We start from the raw sequence: 20,214 nt of genomic DNA, 5'->3' as shown, positions 1-20,214 counted from the left end.
CTTTTCTGCGCCAGTTTCGAATGCTTAGTTCTTTTAGGTCCCGCTCTACATCGTGCTACGACTCTTCAACCCTTCGACGTGACCAAGTCATCTTAGTTAGTATGGATGCACCATTCTTCTTGGTCTTGGATTGGACCATAAATGCGCCGAAGTACACTCCTCTCCCACGGGTTGAGACCCAGTTTGTCCCTAACAGTCATTGGCCAGGTTTCAGAAGCATACATGATAACTGGCCTCAGTACTGTACGATAGATCTTCTCTTTTTTGCTTCTGCTGAGTAGGCGAGATTCCAGCATCTTCTAGGCACTGTAATAAACCTCGTTTCCAGCTTTTACTCTCTCCTGTATCTCCAGTGCAGTCCCGTTGCTTTCATTTACGAGAGAGTCAAGGTATTTGAAGTTAACACCCTCGAAGGTGTAGTTATCTAACGTAAACGGTGTCTGCGTGGTCTCGGCTCAGCCCTATTCGATCGAATTCTTCACTGGATCTTAGAAGTCCTCCGTAAGCTTTATATCCCTTCTGCTAAGCAGGTCAACATCGTCTGCGTAGGCCACCTTCTGTCTTAATCGATTGAGTAGGGTTCCCCTCGGATTGGTCTGCAGTCTCGCACTCACTACACCGATTTATCGATTCAAAAATGCATTTTTCACTTATTTGATTATGGTCGGACCCAGAATGCTCGTACTCACCAAAAGGCTCATAGAGAAAAGCGTGTGGACGATGTCGGAAGTATGTTTTAAGATTTAAATGAAGTCTCCGAAAGAATAGGTTGAACATAAACAAAAAAAGCAGAATACATGACAAACCTTGGATAGGTTTAACATAGGCCGTCTTTGGTAAGCTTAATCGGGTCTTCATATCCGAAATTCCTGTTTGTTTGAAGAGAAAGGTGCTCCTCCAATGCAGCACCAGAGGTGCTGCAACTCTAACTTGTGTGTAATGTAACATTACGCAACAGGTTTGATGGACGCGGCAATAAGAATAACTTTAAACGGCACCCTTAGAAGCAGAGGATGTTCATCGACACGCTGGTCTAACTTTATTAAGAGGATGATTTAGAGTTGGATGACAGTGTATAATGAGAAAGATTAAGGGATACCTATAACCAACAGAAGACGCATTTTTTTCAATCTTCGAGTGATCAAAATGTTTCAATCGTCCAGTTTCTTTTTGTTCTTGTTATTTGTGACATAACCTCACTATTTGTGACGGATTCTTTTAGTGAAATTATATTTGCAATGAAACGACTGAGCACGAAATGCGTTTGTCCCAGAATGTTTCGATTTCGTATCCGAATCAGAAAAGCTATGATATTTCCAATTTTCCAAGAATCAGTTTTCTAAACACCTGTAAACTAAAATCACGTTATGGTGAGGATAATAAAAAAATTCAAGTACCTAGTTTTCTTTTTTTTATTGTAAATGTGATTTTTTCGTAGTTTGAAGCTATTACAAATACAATTTTGTCATATGCTTTGTTATATGGTGTGGTTGTAAAGTTTGAAATAAATTCAAACTTTCTCAGGTGAAAATTTTCGTTATAACGCACGTAAATACCTCACTGGATTATGGCAGCCTCTTATATGTCCATGATTTCCTTTTAGTTGTGTTTCTCGTATTCCATCGTTGGACAATGGATAACATCGGGGCCGGACAATATCTAAATCACCGACACTATAGTGTCTAGACCAGTTTTTACTAATTTTTTTGTGCCATGCCCCGCCTTAGCCTTGGTTTTCAATATCTTCACTAGTTTCGTCTACTCTTCTGATAACTTTATTGTTACTGATTGGCCTAAAAATTGAATCTTTGTAATTATTTGGTGGGTTGGTTGGCTGAATTGATTTTATATTCGAGTCCCGTGCACCATGAATATGCAGATCTACGGCCTACAAATATGAATAGCAGAAGGTGTTACGCCCAACATCTTGGATGCCATACCATCAATGCTATCCCGAAACTTGACGCAAAATACGCGAAACTAAAAAATCCCGAAGGATATACCTGATGGGCTACGGCGTCTCGGAAACTATGTTGGTGGAAAGCGGCGCTGATTTGCTCACTCTGAAAAAACACGGAAGTTGACGTTCTTCCAACGTAATGAAAGGATACATAGAAGAATCCATACAAAGAATATCACAAAAATTGTTCAACCCTTGTTAGTTGCGTCTGCTTCAACATTTGTAGCTCTAAACAATGAAATACCGAAGGGACTAAACTTAAATGTTACTATCAATACCAGCGCTTCCTAAATATAATATTTTGATGGTTCCTTTTTTTACAGTGTATATATTGAAACAAGAAATATCTTGAGATGAAACAATGGGAAAATATGAGTAAGAAGGATCGTGTTGCGAAGAAGAATCCAAATAAAGGGTCGATAAGAGGATGTCCGGTCGACGTACTCTTTCGCTGGACGTTTGGCTTCAACTCCGCCGACTGCTGCAAGAAGTGGATGGCGAAGTCACGTGACCGCGAACCCGCTAACGCTTTCTTCTTTCTTCATTCTGTCGCGAACGTTCACGCCGCCTAGATACTGTTAGGATATTATTCGTAGCGCGAGTTGTAGTGCATATTTTTGTGGGTTTATATGAATAGATATTTTTTTTTGAGTGAAATCCTTTGTTGGAATTTCAGTGGCGTTACTGGATTTTATGTGGATTGCTTTTTGCCGTTAAGGTAAGGATAGTTTTAATGGTCTTTATGTTACTGACTTTTAAAAACAGCCTAAAAATATACAAAAATAAGAAATTCTCAAAAATTGAAAATATTAAGATTTGATTGGAAATATCAACAGTGATATATTGTTGAAAATATACTTCTCAACTTATATAAAATATTGTATATCTATTGAATTATCGGTTTAGAACCTTTTTACTTATTTCCATTCCCAGCTTTTCCCGATTATTTCTATTTCTTCTTCTAAAACTCATTTTTTATAAATATATTATGTTCAAAATAAGTTGTTCAAGTTTATTTCTATCAAAAAATGGCAGTTTTGGTATGTATTTTGTCGTAAAATGGCTATTTTTTAAATAAATTGTTTGTTTTATCGGCAGTTTCTGATTTCTCTTCTTTTAATTTATTCCAAAAAAGGCTTCTTTGGTTCAATCCAACAAAAAATGGATTTTCCGAGTTAAATTTGTTAAAAAATTGTTTTTCTAAGTTCATTTCGCTAAAGCAAAACTTTTTTGAGTTCTAATCTGTCGAAAAATGGTTGTTTTTGGAATTAATCTAGTCTAAAAAGGAAATTAGTTCGTTAAAAAATCGTTTTTTCTATCAATATTTAGTATTTCTAATTAGTTTTACTCATTCATTTTGAATGGCTGTTTTGGAATTAATAATGTGGAAAAATTGTTTGTTTTTGTTACTCCAATTTAATCAAAATGTTGATTAACTGAAATTAATTTGGTCAAGGAATGAATTATCTGATTTCAGTTTGATAAAATTCTTATTTTCTGTGCTTAATTTGAAAAAATATTGGCTTTGTTTTCCAATTTCGTGAAAATTCAACTTCTTTGAGCTCAATTTCATAAAAAAAAAACGCATTTTCTCAATTCAATTTCGCTAAAAATTAACTTCTTCAAGTGAAATTTTGTTTAAAATAGTCAAATTTTGAATTCGAAATGACAGATTCAAATATTTTTATGAATAATCTAGCCAAAAATTGATCCTTGTTGGTTTAATTTCCCAAAAATTGCATTTTTGAATCTAATGTTGACAAAAATTGATTTTTTAAGACACAATTCATTAAAAATGTCTTTTCATATATTGTTTGATCAAAAATTTAGTACTCTTAGTTTGATTTTGTCAAAAATGACCTTTTTTGAGTTTAAATTTGTCTAAAATTGGTCATTATATAGATAATTTATTGACAATTGGCTTTTCAAATTTCACTTCAACCAAAAAACTCCTTTTTCAAGTACCATTCGGTTGAAAATTGGATGCTCAAAGTTTGATTTTGTTAAAAATTCCATTTTTTGCTTTTAGTTTTGTAAAAATTATTTTTCACTGTTAATTCATCCAAAATTGACATTTCTATGTTCACAACAAATGAAAAATATATTTCTAAATGTACTGAAAAAAGTCGTTTTCAAGTCTAATTTTATCAGAAACTGCCTCCTCCAAGTTAGAATTTATCAAAAATTGATTTTTCTTACTTGAAATATGTCTAAAAGTAGATATTTCTAAACTAATTTATTCAAAAGTTGCCCTTTCTTGTTTAAATTTTGTTTAAAAATAGATTTTCCGAAAAATGGCTTTTTTTGCTCAAGTTTGGCCTAAAAATGGATATTCCCATACCTATTTTGACGAAAAATTGGCTTTTTGTGGTTAGTTTTGCTTAAAAATGAATATTTCCAAACTAGTTTTATCAAAAATTGTCCTTACGTGTTTAATATTTGTCTAAAAATAGATATTACCATATTAATTTTGTCAACAAGGAGCTTTTATGGGTTGAATTTTATCAATAATTAGCTTGTTTTTGTTAAATTTTGTCTAAAAACAGATATTTTCAAACTACTTTTTTCAAAAATAGCTTTTTCTGGATTGATTTTTTTCGAAAATTGGATTTATCGGTTAATGTTGCCCAAAAATGAATATTTTCAATCTAATTTTATGGAAAAAAATTTCTTACGTGGTTAAATTTTGTCTATAATTGGCCTTTTTTCGTTAAATTTAGTCTAAAATTCATTTTATCAAAAATAGACTTCTTGATTCAATTTTGTCAAAACCAATCTTTTATGAGTTGAATTTTTTCATTAATTGGCCTTATTTCATTTAAATTTTGCCTAAAAATAGTTATTATCAAACTATTTTTGGCAAAAGTAGGCTTTTCTATGTTGAATATTCTCAAAAATTGGATTCTCTGGTTAATTTTTCCTTGAAATGAATATTCTCAACCCAATTTTATGAAAAAATTTTTTTTACCTGATTAAATCTTGTTAATAATTGGCCTTTTTTTCGTTAAACTTTATTTAAAAATAAATTTGTCAAAAATAGGCTTTTCTGGGTTCAATTTTGTCGAAAATTTTTGGTTTTGGTTATTTTCGCATATAAATGAATATTTCCAAACTAATTTCGATAAAAATTGTCATTTCATTTTTAAATTTTGTCAAAATTACAATTCTGGATTGAATTTTGTCAAAAAAGGCTACTCGGGGTTAAACTTTGTCGAAAATTGGGTTTTTTTATTAGTTTTGTCCAAAAATGAATATTTCCAAACTAATTTTATCAAATAATTGTCTTTCCATGGTTGAATTTTATCAAAAATAGGCTTTTCTGGGTTGAATTTTGTCGAAAATTGTTTTTTTGGTTATTTTCGCATATAAATGAATATTTCCAAACTAATTTCGATAAAAATTGTCATTTCATTTTTAAATTTTGTCAAAATGACAATTCTGGATTGAATTTTGACAAAAAAGGCTACTCTGGGTTAAAGTTTGTCGAAAATTGGGTTTTTTGATTAGTTTTGTCCAAAAATGAATATTTCCAAACTAATTTTAACAAATAATTCTCTTTCCATGGTTGAATTTTATCAAAAATAGGCTTTTCTGGGTTCAATTTTGTCGAAAATTGCTTTTTCGGTTATCTTCGTATATAAATGAATATTTCCAAACTAATTTCGATAAAAATTGTCATTTCATTTTTAAATTTTGTCAAAATGACAATTCTGGATTGAATTTTGTCAAAAAAGGCTACTCTGGGTTAAACTTTGTCGAAAATTGGGTTTTTTGGTTAGTTTTGTCCAAAAATGAATATTTCCAAACTAATTTTATCAAATAATTGTCTTTCTATGGTTGAATTTTATCACAAATAGGCTTTTCTGGCTTAATTTATATCTAAAAATAGATAGTCCTAAAGAATTTTTTCAAAAATGGACGTAGGTAAATGAGGTTGTTCCAAAATTGTTTCTTCTAAGCCCAAATTTGTCAAAAATTATATAATAAATGAATAAATTCAACGGTATCATGCTCAATTGAAAACCTATTCGGCATGACTACCTTAAAAACTCAACACACCGCCCTGTTTTTCGAATCTACCCTAACATAATCTTTTTCTCAGTTATCTAATATCGTCCTTCGTTTTATTATGTTTGTTCTACTGAAAGCCCTTATATTTCTTTCGAGTGCAAATACAAATAATCTCAGTCTTCTGAGAACAATTAAGATTTAAAAGTTCACAAACCTGTTAGAAGTAAATTCAAGGATTAAACCATGAAAACTAAAGTTAAAGTAAAATCTTTGGAATATTCAGAAACAAAAATTATTTCTTGAATATATCTAATTATAAATATTCCGTATAATTATAGTTTTTAGAATATTTCGAGTCTATTCTTCGTAAGTAATTTCTTTTGTAACTAGAATTCGATTGAGCACCTTTTAAGCCCTATTTTATGTATATATTCTAATTTGTGTTACCTGAAGATCGAACCTATTAGGTAGGCCGCTATCCATACATCTTCCTACCATTTAAACACCCCATTGAAACTATCAGTTCTAAAACTTTTCAACTTTGCACGTTGTTTCTCAAAACTTTCAAAATTCAGGCACGGACCCTTCCTGGACCCATTCAAAATCATTCCGTAAGATCTATAAAAGTTGTCTTGCGATAAGACAATGAAATTATTGCTTGGAAAAATTGTTAGTTGCAATGGAGATTGCATCTAAGTCAAAGAATGATTTTTTCAAGGTCTCAAAGAACTTGGTGAACGTTCCAGAGAATACAATGAGTTATACTTCGAATATTGAAGGTTTCCTCTTGTATGAGAATTCTATAAACAAAGTGAACGTTGTAAATCGACGTTATTAATGAGACTCCTTCTTTAAATCCGTCTATCTACGATTCCTTCACAAATAATCGATCCAGTTTCTTTGCGATTAACATAAGCTTTGTTCCCGGATTTGATTCCGAATCAGTTTAAGAACTGATCGCATGCGCAATTGCCAAATTGTCATTCGCGAAGGGATACCCGTAAATTTTGAAAGCACGCCTAAACTGATTCGGAATTAGATCCGCGAACAAAGCTATTGGATCCGATTGAATTGTAGAATTATTATTAATAGTAAAATTAAACTAAAAGTTCGTCAAATTTTAACTTCTTAGTTTAACTCTTTGATTTTTTGAGGTTATGAGCACAAAATAGGTTATAATTATCCTTAATTTACTGCATAAATAAAAAAATTACCACAAGGAAAGTTGGTTTAATTTTGGCCATACGAATCAAACTTAAATCAAACAAAAATCCCTCCAGTTGATAGATGGAAAAATACATTGTAATGTAACTCACGATTCCAAGTTTTTATTTCCACGGATTTAATAATATTTATTGAATAAATTGAAGATTATAGATCCCATTGTCGGATTTGACGTCGAGATTACATATTTAGACGATAGTATGTAATTTGAAAATAAAGTCTACGGAAAATTCGCTGGTTTATTTTGTAGAATTATCTTTCCGATCTATCGGAGATGAAAGATCGACTCTATTAATTCAACTACGGCATAGGAGGAGAAAAAAATGCGTGTAGATTTTATCGATGTAATCAACAAATAATTGTAATAAAATTGTTTTTGTGTGAAGGTTATCTAATTGAACTAATCTTCTTTTTTACTATATAATTGGTGTGCAAAAAAGTGTTTTTCAGCCACTCAAATGTTTGTATTTCGTGGAGGATGTGGCAAATTTTAATCTTCTACTCAAGAAAGTTTGTCTTCGGTAGTTATTACTCTTTTTTCGTTTTTTAATTTTTTTTAATTAGTACAATAGTTACGAATAAAAGTAGGACTACATCTTCTCTTCACTGATTTCTGTGAACACACAGAAAAAAATATTTCAAGCATTTGAAAAAGTATACTGCAAACACTGTTGACACTACCACTACAACAACAAATAATTAGCTCAGGCGTATACTTAGCAGTTTGGCCAGCACAGCACAGCATAGGGCAGTGAATCTATGTCAAAACATTTGGATTTGAGTTTCATATCAGATTTATTATCACTACTCCATCGAAGAACAAGGAAGTAAAACTTTGTTATGAATTACTCGGGAGACTCTGAGTCATAAGATTGTAGAACGTCATTATCGGGTCTGTCGTCAGTATTGTCTGTCTGTCTATGTCCGCTTTTTTTTCAACCTTAGATAGGCTATAAATGAAAGACAAGTTCATATAAAACAATAATTGTATTATCGAAAGATCGTACACTTACTGTAATACCTGTGGACAAGCTTTTCAATACCATCCTCAAAGAAAGTTGCCGCCAATATATTCAATTAGAGTAGAAAACAATCCTTGAAACTTCTAAAAATTCGGTAGATAAAGTAGTAATGGTGAATCTGCGGTTTTCTTAAACCATTCTATCAACTCTTTACACCAGATCATTTGGAATGAAAGATTTTCGTCCTTGGCCCCCTTCTTCATGCAAATCATTACGGCATCTTTAAACTTTCGTCACCATTCACGCACAGCACCATCACTCATGAAGTTTTCCCCATACACACGACTCATTCTCCGATGGATTTCTTTAGTACTATGGCCTTCATCCTGTAGAAAACGAATCACGCTTCGCAATTCATACTTGGCAGGAGCATCAATAATGTTTACGTGGGTGTAGCACAACGCCGACTGACGCCAGAAGGTCAAAAATGTCTACTTTAACCGGCCTTTCAAGTTTCCCAACATAAGCCCGGTCCTGTGACCGCGAATGTCACAGGACATTCTAGAAAACAGTTACTTTGTGATCATAAAGGGATAGAGCTACTTACCAAACACTACAGAGTCCCTTACTATCTGAAAGATCGAGTTCTTAAAAAAACTGGATAAATACGCACCAATTCAATCAAGTTTTTCAAGTGGATCTGAACTGCTGATAGAGGGAGAAAGAGCATTAGTATACCACTTTGTATCTTTCTCTACTATGATTTTATTGGCGACTAAAGGGAGATAGAGAAACGGTAAATTGATGCTTTTTCTTTATCTTCAGTCACACGTCAGCTCTGTATCTTTAATTTCAATTCTATGAGAAAGAGATAAGAGTTCCGACAAAGAACCGAGTGGTGGGATCATTATCAAAAATACTTCTAAGAGCAGTGTGGAACAATCGTAAAACCAGCAGTTCTATATGTATCAAAAACATGGTCAATTGCAAAGAAAGACGAAAATAAATTACAAATATTGAAAAAAAAGTCCTCTGGACATTGTATGACGGTGTCAAAATGTCCAGAAAGTATCTGGAGAAGAACTAATGGTGATATAGATAGTTAGAGCACAAAAAACTTGATGGTCGAGACAATTTCTAGAATTCAACATCAGAGAATTGTGACTATGGCACTGGAAGAAAGAGAAGGTGTGCAAAGAGCTTCCAGAAGAAGTCAAGCGGGATATAGATGAGGTAGGAACGTTCGAGTGGAAAGAAGTAGCAAATGACCGAAGGAAATGGAGAAACATAGTGAAGAAGATTGAGGCTAATGGTCTTGAGGACCTGTATATATTCTTTATGGTTTCCCTCTTATTTTTGAAGCTTCTTTCTTCCATTAGTACTTTTTGCTTTATTAACTTGTATTTCCTCTCTATATTTTATAATATTCTTTGTTCCCTGCTTCTTCCTTATTTTCAGTTTTTACATTTTTTCGGTCTGTTTTCTCTGTTTAATATATTCAATAAATGTTAAATTTTGCATTGCATTCGAAAATTTGTTGAGAAAATTAGATTGAATATACAACACACTATATATTATGTACAAAAAGGTAATTAAAGGTAATTCTATTTGAAAATGCTTTTTATTTCAAACTGTTTTTATATAGGGAAAAATATCGATTAAATGGAGAGGGTGAAATGGTTTATTGGGAGACTGCAATCTTGCATCAGAACACAAACCCATACATAGCGAATTCACCATATTTTGGAATTTTAAGGTTATGTCAATAAATCAATTCCGATTACTTTAATCAAATCTACTGGGTTTGTTCGAAATGTTCCTGGCAACGAAGAAACAAGACTTTTTCCACAATTTTATTTTTTAAATTTACACACTTCGCTCAAATCTTTCCCCTCATATGAAACTATAAAGTTAGGAATCAAGAAAAAGTCATTGGGGATCAGATCTAGTGATTACAGTTGGTATTCAACCAATTCGAAGTGCAATACGTGATTTTAGCCATAATGATCACCAAAATGTGAAAAGGGACATTGTCATGATGGCCAAGAATTTACAGCAAACTTATATGATTGTCAAACAGAAAATTAGCGTCTAAAATCACTGAAATTTTAGCTAGAATTTCTCAACGTCAATCTCTCAATTATCAGATTCTGTTTATAAGGATTTTATACTGAAACTTACATTTTTTTAATGTTAAATTAAACGTACAGAGCTCACTAAGCAGAACAATCAGGTGTATCGTTATTTTTGTCAATGAATAAGACCATCTGTCTTCTAGCAGCTGTTCAAGTTATGTCAATACTATAAGACCAATCTTATTTTATACTTGGTTAATTAACAACTTGAACAGCGCGAACAAAAGTTGTTGTTTCATTACACAAAAAAACTGATAAATCGATTCTGCAGTTTTTTTATCAATTGCAAAAATACCAGCAACGTTCATTCCTAAAAAAAACTTGTACATATTTTATAGTCTTCCAATCATTGAGAAAAGTTTATATTTATATATTTTCTCTAGTCCTCCAATTCTCGTTTGCGAAGGAGGTGAAGCCAGGAAAATTGACAAAAGACTAGAGCCCTAACAGGACTATAAAGATGAAAAGATATTTCAAGGGCCATCGAGTTTCGCATTTACAAGACATTTATACAACCAACGGTGCTGTATAACAGCGAGTGTAGGACCATGAACAAAAAAGAAGAAAACTGAATAAACATATGGGGAGAAAAGTGTAGAAGCAAACAAAAGATTGACGAGATGGAACAAAACGTTTGGAGCCCCAGCAGAACTTTTGAGATCAAAAGATATTTCAAGGGCCATCAAGTTTCGCATTTACAACACAGTTATACAACTAACGGTGCTGTATGACAGCGAGTGTTGATCCATGAACAAAAAAGAAGAAAACTAAATAAATATATAGAGAGAAAAGTGTAGAAGCAAACAAAAGATTGACGAGATGGAACAAAACGTTTGGAACCCCAGCAGAACTTTTGAGATCAAAAGATATTTCAAGGGCCATCAAGTTTCGCATTTACAACACAGTTATACAACTAACGGTGCTGTATGACAGCGAGTGTTGGACCATGAACAAAAAAGAAGAAAACTAAATAAATATATAGAGAGAAAAGTGTAGAAGCAAACAAAAGATTGACGAGATGGAACAAAACGTTTGGAACCCCAGAGGAACTTTTGAGATCAAAAGATCTTTCAAGGGCCATCAAGTTTCGCATTTAAAACACAGTTATACAACCAACGGTGCTGTATGACAGCGAGTGTTGGACCATGAACAAAAAAGAAGAAAACTAAATAAATATATAGAGAGAAAAGTGTAGAAGCAAACAAAAGATTGACGAAATGGAACAAAACGTTTGGAACCCCAGCAGAACTTTTGAGATCAAAAGATATTTCAAGGGCCATCAAGTTTCGCATTTACAACACAGTTATACAACTAACGGTGCTGTATGACAGCGAGTGTTGGACCATGAACAAAAAAGAAGAAAACTAAATAAATATATAGAGAGAAAAGTGTAGAAGCAAACAAAAGATTGACGAGATGGAACAAAACGTTTGGAACCCCAGCAGAACTTTTGAGATCAAAAGATCTTTCAAGGGCCATCAAGTTTCGCATTTACAACACAGTTATACAACCAACGGTGCTGTATGACAGCGAGTGTTGGACCATGAACAAAAAAGAAGAAAACTAAATAAATATATAGAGAGAAAAGTGTAGAAGCAAACAAAAGATTGACGAGATGGAACAAAACGTTTGGAACCCCAGAGGAACTTTTGAGATCAAAAGATCTTTCAAGGGCCATCAAGTTTCGCATTTAAAACACAGTTATACAACTAACGGTGCTGTATGACAGCGAGTGTTGGACCATGAACAAAAAAGAAGAAAACTAAATAAATATATAGAGAGAAAAGTGTAGAAGCAAACAAAAGATTGACGAGATGGAACAAAACGTTTGGAGCCCCAGCAGAACTTTTGAGATCAAAAGATATTTCAAGGGCCATCGAGTTTCGCATTTACAACACAGTTATACAACCAACGGTGCTGTATGACAGCGAGTGTTGATCCATGAACAAAAAAGAAGAAAACTAAATAAATATATAGAGAGAAAAGTGTAGAAGCAAACAAAAGATTGACGAGATGGAACAAAACGTTTGGAACCCCAGCAGAACTTTTGAGATCAAAAGATATTTCAAGGGCCATCAAGTTTCGCATTTACAACACAGTTATACAACTAACGGTGCTGTATGACAGCGAGTGTTGGACCATGAACAAAAAAGAAGAAAACTAAATAAATATATAGAGAGAAAAGTGTAGAAGCAAACAAAAGATTGACGAGATGGAACAAAACGTTTGGAACCCCAGAGGAACTTTTGAGATCAAAAGATCTTTCAAGGGCCATCAAGTTTCGCATTTAAAACACAGTTATACAACCAACGGTGCTGTATGACAGCGAGTGTTGATCCATGAACAAAAAAGAAGAAAACTAAATAAATATATAGAGAGAAAAGTGTAGAAGCAAACAAAAGATTGACGAGATGGAACAAAACGTTTGGAACCCCAGCAGAACTTTTGAGATCAAAAGATATTTCAAGGGCCATCAAGTTTCGCATTTACAACACAGTTATACAACCAACGGTGCTGTATGACAGCGAGTGTTGGACCATGAACAAAAAAGAAGAAAACTAAATAAACATATGGGGAGAAAAGTGTAGAAGCAAACAAAAGATTGACGAGATGGAACAAAACGTTTGGAGCCCCAGCAGAACTTTTGAGATCAAAAGATATTTCAAGGGCCATCAAGTTTCGCATTTACAACACAGTTATACAACCAACGGTGCTGTATGACAGCGAGTGTTGGACCATGAACAAAAAAGAAGAAAACTAAATAAATATATAGAGAGAAAAGTGTAGAAGCAAACAAAAGATTGACGAGATGGAACAAAACGTTTGGAACCCCAGCAGAACTTTTGAGATCAAAAGATCTTTCAAGGGCCATCAAGTTTCGCATTTAAAACACAGTTATACAACCAACGGTGCTGTATGACAGCGAGTGTTGGACCATGAACAAAAAAGAAGAAAACTAAATAAACATATGGGGAGAAAAGTGTAGAAGCAAACAAAAGATTGACGAGATGGAACAAAACGTTTGGAGCCCCAGCAGAACTTTTGAGATCAAAAGATATTTCAAGGGCCATCAAGTTTCGCATTTACAACACAGTTATACAACCAACGGTGCTGTATGACAGCGAGTGTTGGACCATGAACAAAAAAGAAGAAAACTAAATAAATATATAGAGAGAAAAGTGTAGAAGCAAACAAAAGATTGACGAGATGGAACAAAACGTTTGGAACCCCAGCAGAACTTTTGAGATCAAAAGATCTTTCAAGGGCCATCAAGTTTCGCATTTACAACACAGTTATACAACCAACGGTGCTGTATGACAGCGAGTGTTGGACCATGAACAAAAAAGAAGAAAACTAAATAAATATATAGAGAGAAAAGTGTAGAAGCAAACAAAAGATTGACGAGATGGAACAAAACGTTTGGAACCCCAGCAGAACTTTTGAGATCAAAAGATATTTCAAGGGCCATCAAGTTTCGCATTTACAACACAGTTATACAACTAACGGTGCTGTATGACAGCGAGTGTTGGACCATGAACAAAAAAGAAGAAAACTAAATAAATATATAGAGAGAAAAGTGTAGAAGCAAACAAAAGATTGACGAGATGGAACAAAACGTTTGGAACCCCAGCAGAACTTTTGAGATCAAAAGATATTTCAAGGGCCATCAAGTTTCGCATTTACAACACAGTTATACAACTAACGGTGCTGTATGACAGCGAGTGTTGGACCATGAACAAAAAAGAAGAAAACTAAATAAATATATAGAGAGAAAAGTGTAGAAGCAAACAAAAGATTGACGAGATGGAACAAAACGTTTGGAACCCCAGCAGAACTTTTGAGATCAAAAGATATTTCAAGGGCCATCAAGTTTCGCATTTACAACACAGTTATACAACTAACGGTGCTGTATGACAGCGAGTGTTGGACCATGAACAAAAAAGAAGAAAACTAAATAAATATATAGAGAGAAAAGTGTAGAAGCAAACAAAAGATTGACGAGATGGAACAAAACGTTTGGAACCCCAGAGGAACTTTTGAGATCAAAAGATCTTTCAAGGGCCATCAAGTTTCGCATTTAAAACACAGTTATACAACTAACGGTGCTGTATGACAGCGAGTGTTGGACCATGAACAAAAAAGAAGAAAACTAAATAAATATATAGAGAGAAAAGTGTAGAAGCAAACAAAAGATTGACGAAATGGAACAAAACGTTTGGAACCCCAGAGGAACTTTTGAGATCAAAAGATCTTTCAAGGGCCATCAAGTTTCGCATTTAAAACACAGTTATACAACTAACGGTGCTGTATGACAGCGAGTGTTGGACCATGAACAAAAAAGAAGAAAACTAAATAAATATATAGAGAGAAAAGTGTAGAAGCAAACAAAAGATTGACGAAATGGAACAAAACGTTTGGAACCCCAGCAGAACTTTTGAGATCAAAAGATATTTCAAGGGCCATCAAGTTTCGCATTTAAAACACAGTTATACAACTAACGGTGCTGTATGACAGCGAGTGTTGGACCATGAACAAAAAAGAAGAAAACTAAATAAATATATAGAGAGAAAAGTGTAGAAGCAAACAAAAGATTGACGAGATGGAACAAAACGTTTGGAACCCCAGAGGAACTTTTGAGATCAAAAGATCTTTCAAGGGCCATCAAGTTTCGCATTTAAAACACAGTTATACAACTAACGGTGCTGTATGACAGCGAGTGTTGGACCATGAACAAAAAAGAAGAAAACTAAATAAATATATAGAGAGAAAAGTGTAGAAGCAAACAAAAGATTGACGAGATGGAACAAAACGTTTGGAACCCCAGAGGAACTTTTGAGATCAAAAGATCTTTCAAGGGCCATCAAGTTTCGCATTTAAAACACAGTTATACAACTAACGGTGCTGTATGACAGCGAGTGTTGGACCATGAACAAAAAAGAAGAAAACTAAATAAATATATAGAGAGAAAAGTGTAGAAGCAAACAAAAGATTGACGAGATGGAACAAAACGTTTGGAACCCCAGAGGAACTTTTGAGATCAAAAGATCTTTCAAGGGCCATCAAGTTTCGCATTTAAAACACAGTTATACAACTAACGGTGCTGTATGACAGCGAGTGTTGGACCATGAACAAAAAAGAAGAAAACTAAATAAACATATGGGGAGAAAAGTGTAGAAGCAAACAAAAGATTGACGAGATGGAACAAAACGTTTGGAGCCCCAGCAGAACTTTTGAGATCAAAAGATATTTCAAGGGCCATCAAGTTTCGCATTTACAACACAGTTATACAACCAACGGTGCTGTATGACAGCGAGTGTTGGACCATGAACAAAAAAGAAGAAAACTAAATAAATATATAGAGAGAAAAGTGTAGAAGCAAACAAAAGATTGACGAGATGGAACAAAACGTTTGGAACCCCAGCAGAACTTTTGAGATCAAAAGATCTTTCAAGGGCCATCAAGTTTCGCATTTAAAACACAGTTATACAACCAACGGTGCTGTATGACAGCGAGTGTTGGACCATGAACAAAAAAGAAGAAAACTAAATAAACATATGGGGAGAAAAGTGTAGAAGCAAACAAAAGATTGACGAGATGGAACAAAACGTTTGGAGCCCCAGCAGAACTTTTGAGATCAAAAGATATTTCAAGGGCCATCAAGTTTCGCATTTACAACACAGTTATACAACCAACGGTGCTGTATGACAGCGAGTGTTGGACCATGAACAAAAAAGAAGAAAACTAAATAAATATATAGAGAGAAAAGTGTAGAAGCAAACAAAAGATTGACGAGATGGAACAAAACGTTTGGAACCCCAGCAGAACTTTTGAGATCAAAAGATCTTTCAAGGGCCATCAAGTTTCGCATTTACAACACAGTTATACAACCAACGGTGCTGTATGACAGCGAGTGTTGGACCATGAACAAAAAAGAAGAAAACTAAATAAATATATAGAGAGAAAAGTGTAGAAGCAAACAAAAGATTGACGAGATGGAACAAAACGTTTGGAACCCCAGCAGAACTTTTGAGATCAAAAGATATTTCAAGGGCCATCAAGTTTCGCATTTACAACACAGTTATACAACTAACGGTGCTGTATGACAGCGAGTGTTGGACCATGAACAAAAAAGAAGAAAACTAAATAAATATATAGAGAGAAAAGTGTAGAAGCAAACAAAAGATTGACGAGATGGAACAAAACGTTTGGAACCCCAGCAGAACTTTTGAGATCAAAAGATATTTCAAGGGCCATCAAGTTTCGCATTTACAACACAGTTATACAACTAACGGTGCTGTATGACAGCGAGTGTTGGACCATGAACAAAAAAGAAGAAAACTAAATAAATATATAGAGAGAAAAGTGTAGAAGCAAACAAAAGATTGACGAGATGGAACAAAACGTTTGGAACCCCAGCAGAACTTTTGAGATCAAAAGATATTTCAAGGGCCATCAAGTTTCGCATTTACAACACAGTTATACAACTAACGGTGCTGTATGACAGCGAGTGTTGGACCATGAACAAAAAAGAAGAAAACTAAATAAATATATAGAGAGAAAAGTGTAGAAGCAAACAAAAGATTGACGAGATGGAACAAAACGTTTGGAACCCCAGAGGAACTTTTGAGATCAAAAGATCTTTCAAGGGCCATCAAGTTTCGCATTTAAAACACAGTTATACAACTAACGGTGCTGTATGACAGCGAGTGTTGGACCATGAACAAAAAAGAAGAAAACTAAATAAATATATAGAGAGAAAAGTGTAGAAGCAAACAAAAGATTGACGAAATGGAACAAAACGTTTGGAACCCCAGAGGAACTTTTGAGATCAAAAGATCTTTCAAGGGCCATCAAGTTTCGCATTTAAAACACAGTTATACAACTAACGGTGCTGTATGACAGCGAGTGTTGGACCATGAACAAAAAAGAAGAAAACTAAATAAATATATAGAGAGAAAAGTGTAGAAGCAAACAAAAGATTGACGAAATGGAACAAAACGTTTGGAACCCCAGCAGAACTTTTGAGATCAAAAGATATTTCAAGGGCCATCAAGTTTCGCATTTAAAACACAGTTATACAACTAACGGTGCTGTATGACAGCGAGTGTTGGACCATGAACAAAAAAGAAGAAAACTAAATAAATATATAGAGAGAAAAGTGTAGAAGCAAACAAAAGATTGACGAGATGGAACAAAACGTTTGGAACCCCAGAGGAACTTTTGAGATCAAAAGATCTTTCAAGGGCCATCAAGTTTCGCATTTAAAACACAGTTATACAACTAACGGTGCTGTATGACAGCGAGTGTTGGACCATGAACAAAAAAGAAGAAAACTAAATAAATATATAGAGAGAAAAGTGTAGAAGCAAACAAAAGATTGACGAGATGGAACAAAACGTTTGGAACCCCAGAGGAACTTTTGAGATCAAAAGATCTTTCAAGGGCCATCAAGTTTCGCATTTAAAACACAGTTATACAACTAACGGTGCTGTATGACAGCGAGTGTTGGACCATGAACAAAAAAGAAGAAAACTAAATAAATATATAGAGAGAAAAGTGTAGAAGCAAACAAAAGATTGACGAGATGGAACAAAACGTTTGGAACCCCAGAGGAACTTTTGAGATCAAAAGATCTTTCAAGGGCCATCAAGTTTCGCATTTAAAACACAGTTATACAACTAACGGTGCTGTATGACAGCGAGTGTTGGACCATGAACAAAAAAGAAGAAAACTAAATAAATATATAGAGAGAAAAGTGTAGAAGCAAACAAAAGATTGACGAGATGGAACAAAACGTTTGGAACCCCAGAGGAACTTTTGAGATCAAAAGATCTTTCAAGGGCCATCAAGTTTCGCATTTAAAACACAGTTATACAACTAACGGTGCTGTATGACAGCGAGTGTTGGACCATGAACAAAAAAGAAGAAAACTAAATAAATATATAGAGAGAAAAGTGTAGAAGCAAACAAAAGATTGACGAAATGGAACAAAACGTTTGGAACCCCAGCAGAACTTTTGAGATCAAAAGATATTTCAAGGGCCATCAAGTTTCGCATTTACAACACAGTTATACAACTAACGGTGCTGTATGACAGCGAGTGTTGGACCATGAACAAAAAAGAAGAAAACTAAATAAATATATAGAGAGAAAAGTGTAGAAGCAAACAAAAGATTGACGAGATGGAACAAAACGTTTGGAACCCCAGAGTAACTTTTGAGATCAAAAGATCTTTCAAGGGCCATCAAGTTTCGCATTTAAAACACAGTTATACAACCAACGGTGCTGTATGACAGCGAGTGTTGGACCATGAACAAAAAAGAAGAAAACTAAATAAATATATAGAGAGAAAAGTGTAGAAGCAAACAAAAGATTGACGAGATGGAACAAAACGTTTGGAACCCCAGCAGAACTTTTGAGATCAAAAGATATTTCAAGGGCCATCGAGTTTCGCATTTACAACACAGTTATACAACCAACGGTGCTGTATGACAGCGAGTGTTGATCCATGAACAAAAAAGAAGAAAACTAAATAAATATATAGAGAGAAAAGTGTAGAAGCAAACAAAAGATTGACGAGATGGAACAAAACGTTTGGAACCCCAGCAGAACTTTTGAGATCAAAAGATATTTCAAGGGCCATCAAGTTTCGCATTTACAACACAGTTATACAACTAACGGTGCTGTATGACAGCGAGTGTTGGACCATGAACAAAAAAGAAGAAAACTAAATAAATATATAGAGAGAAAAGTGTAGAAGCAAACAAAAGATTGACGAGATGGAACAAAACGTTTGGAACCCCAGCAGAACTTTTGAGATCAAAAGATCTTTCAAGAGCCATCAAGTTTCGCATTTACAACACAGTTATACAACCAACGGTGCTGTATGACAGCGAGTGTTGGACCATGAACAAAAAAGAAGAAAACTAAATAAATATATAGAGAGAAAAGTGTAGAAGCAAACAAAAGATTGACGAGATGGAACAAAACGTTTGGAACCCCAGCAGAACTTTTGAGATCAAAAGATATTTCAAGGGCCATCAAGTTTCGCATTTACAACACAGTTATACAACTAACGGTGCTGTATGACAGCGAGTGTTGGACCATGAACAAAAAAGAAGAAAACTAAATAAACATATGGGGAGAAAAGTGTAGAAGCAAACAAAAGATTGACGAGATGGAACAAAACGTTTGGAACCCCAGCAGAACTTTTGAGATCAAAAGATATTTCAAGGGCCATCAAGTTTCGCATTTACAACACAGTTATACAACTAACGGTGCTGTATGACAGCGAGTGTTGGACCATGAACAAAAAAGAAGAAAACTAAATAAATATATAGAGAGAAAAGTGTAGAAGCAAACAAAAGATTGACGAGATGGAACAAAACGTTTGGAACCCCAGCAGAACTTTTGAGATCAAAAGATCTTTCAAGGGCCATCAAGTTTCGCATTTACAACACAGTTATACAACCAACGGTGCTGTATGACAGCGAGTGTTGGACCATGAACAAAAAAGAAGAAAACTAAATAAATATATAGAGAGAAAAGTGTAGAAGCAAACAAAAGATTGACGAGATGGAACAAAACGTTTGGAACCCCAGCAGAACTTTTGAGATCAAAAGATATTTCAAGGGCCATCAAGTTTCGCATTTACAACACAGTTATACAACCAACGGTGCTGTATGACAGCGAGTGTTGGACCATGAACAAAAAAGAAGAAAACTAAATAAATATATAGAGAGAAAAGTGTAGAAGCAAACAAAAGATTGACGAGATGGAACAAAACGTTTGGAACCCCAGCAGAACTTTTGAGATCAAAAGATATTTCAAGGGCCATCAAGTTTCGCATTTACAACACAGTTATACAACTAACGGTGCTGTATGACAGCGAGTGTTGGACCATGAACAAAAAAGAAGAAAAC

The 20,214-nt window shown here is 34.3% G+C and overlaps 1 protein-coding gene across 1 annotated transcript in view; it reads left to right on the top strand.

Moving 5' to 3' along the window:
• Positions 1-2,503: 2,503 nt before the first annotated feature.
• Positions 2,504-20,214, top strand: part of LOC130444304 (uncharacterized) — a 198,974-nt gene continuing 181,263 nt past the window's right edge. Inside the window, exon 1 of the mRNA XM_056779381.1 lies at positions 2,504-2,678. The gene's annotated coding sequence lies outside the window, so the exon portion shown is untranslated. The remainder of the gene's footprint in view (positions 2,679-20,214) is intronic.

Source organism: Diorhabda sublineata, chromosome 5, assembly GCF_026230105.1.
Source record: "Diorhabda sublineata isolate icDioSubl1.1 chromosome 5, icDioSubl1.1, whole genome shotgun sequence".
Classification (NCBI taxonomy): domain Eukaryota; kingdom Metazoa; phylum Arthropoda; class Insecta; order Coleoptera; family Chrysomelidae; genus Diorhabda; species Diorhabda sublineata.
The sequence above is the reverse complement of the archived record's forward strand: the minus strand, read 5'-3'. Positions and strand labels throughout refer to the sequence as shown.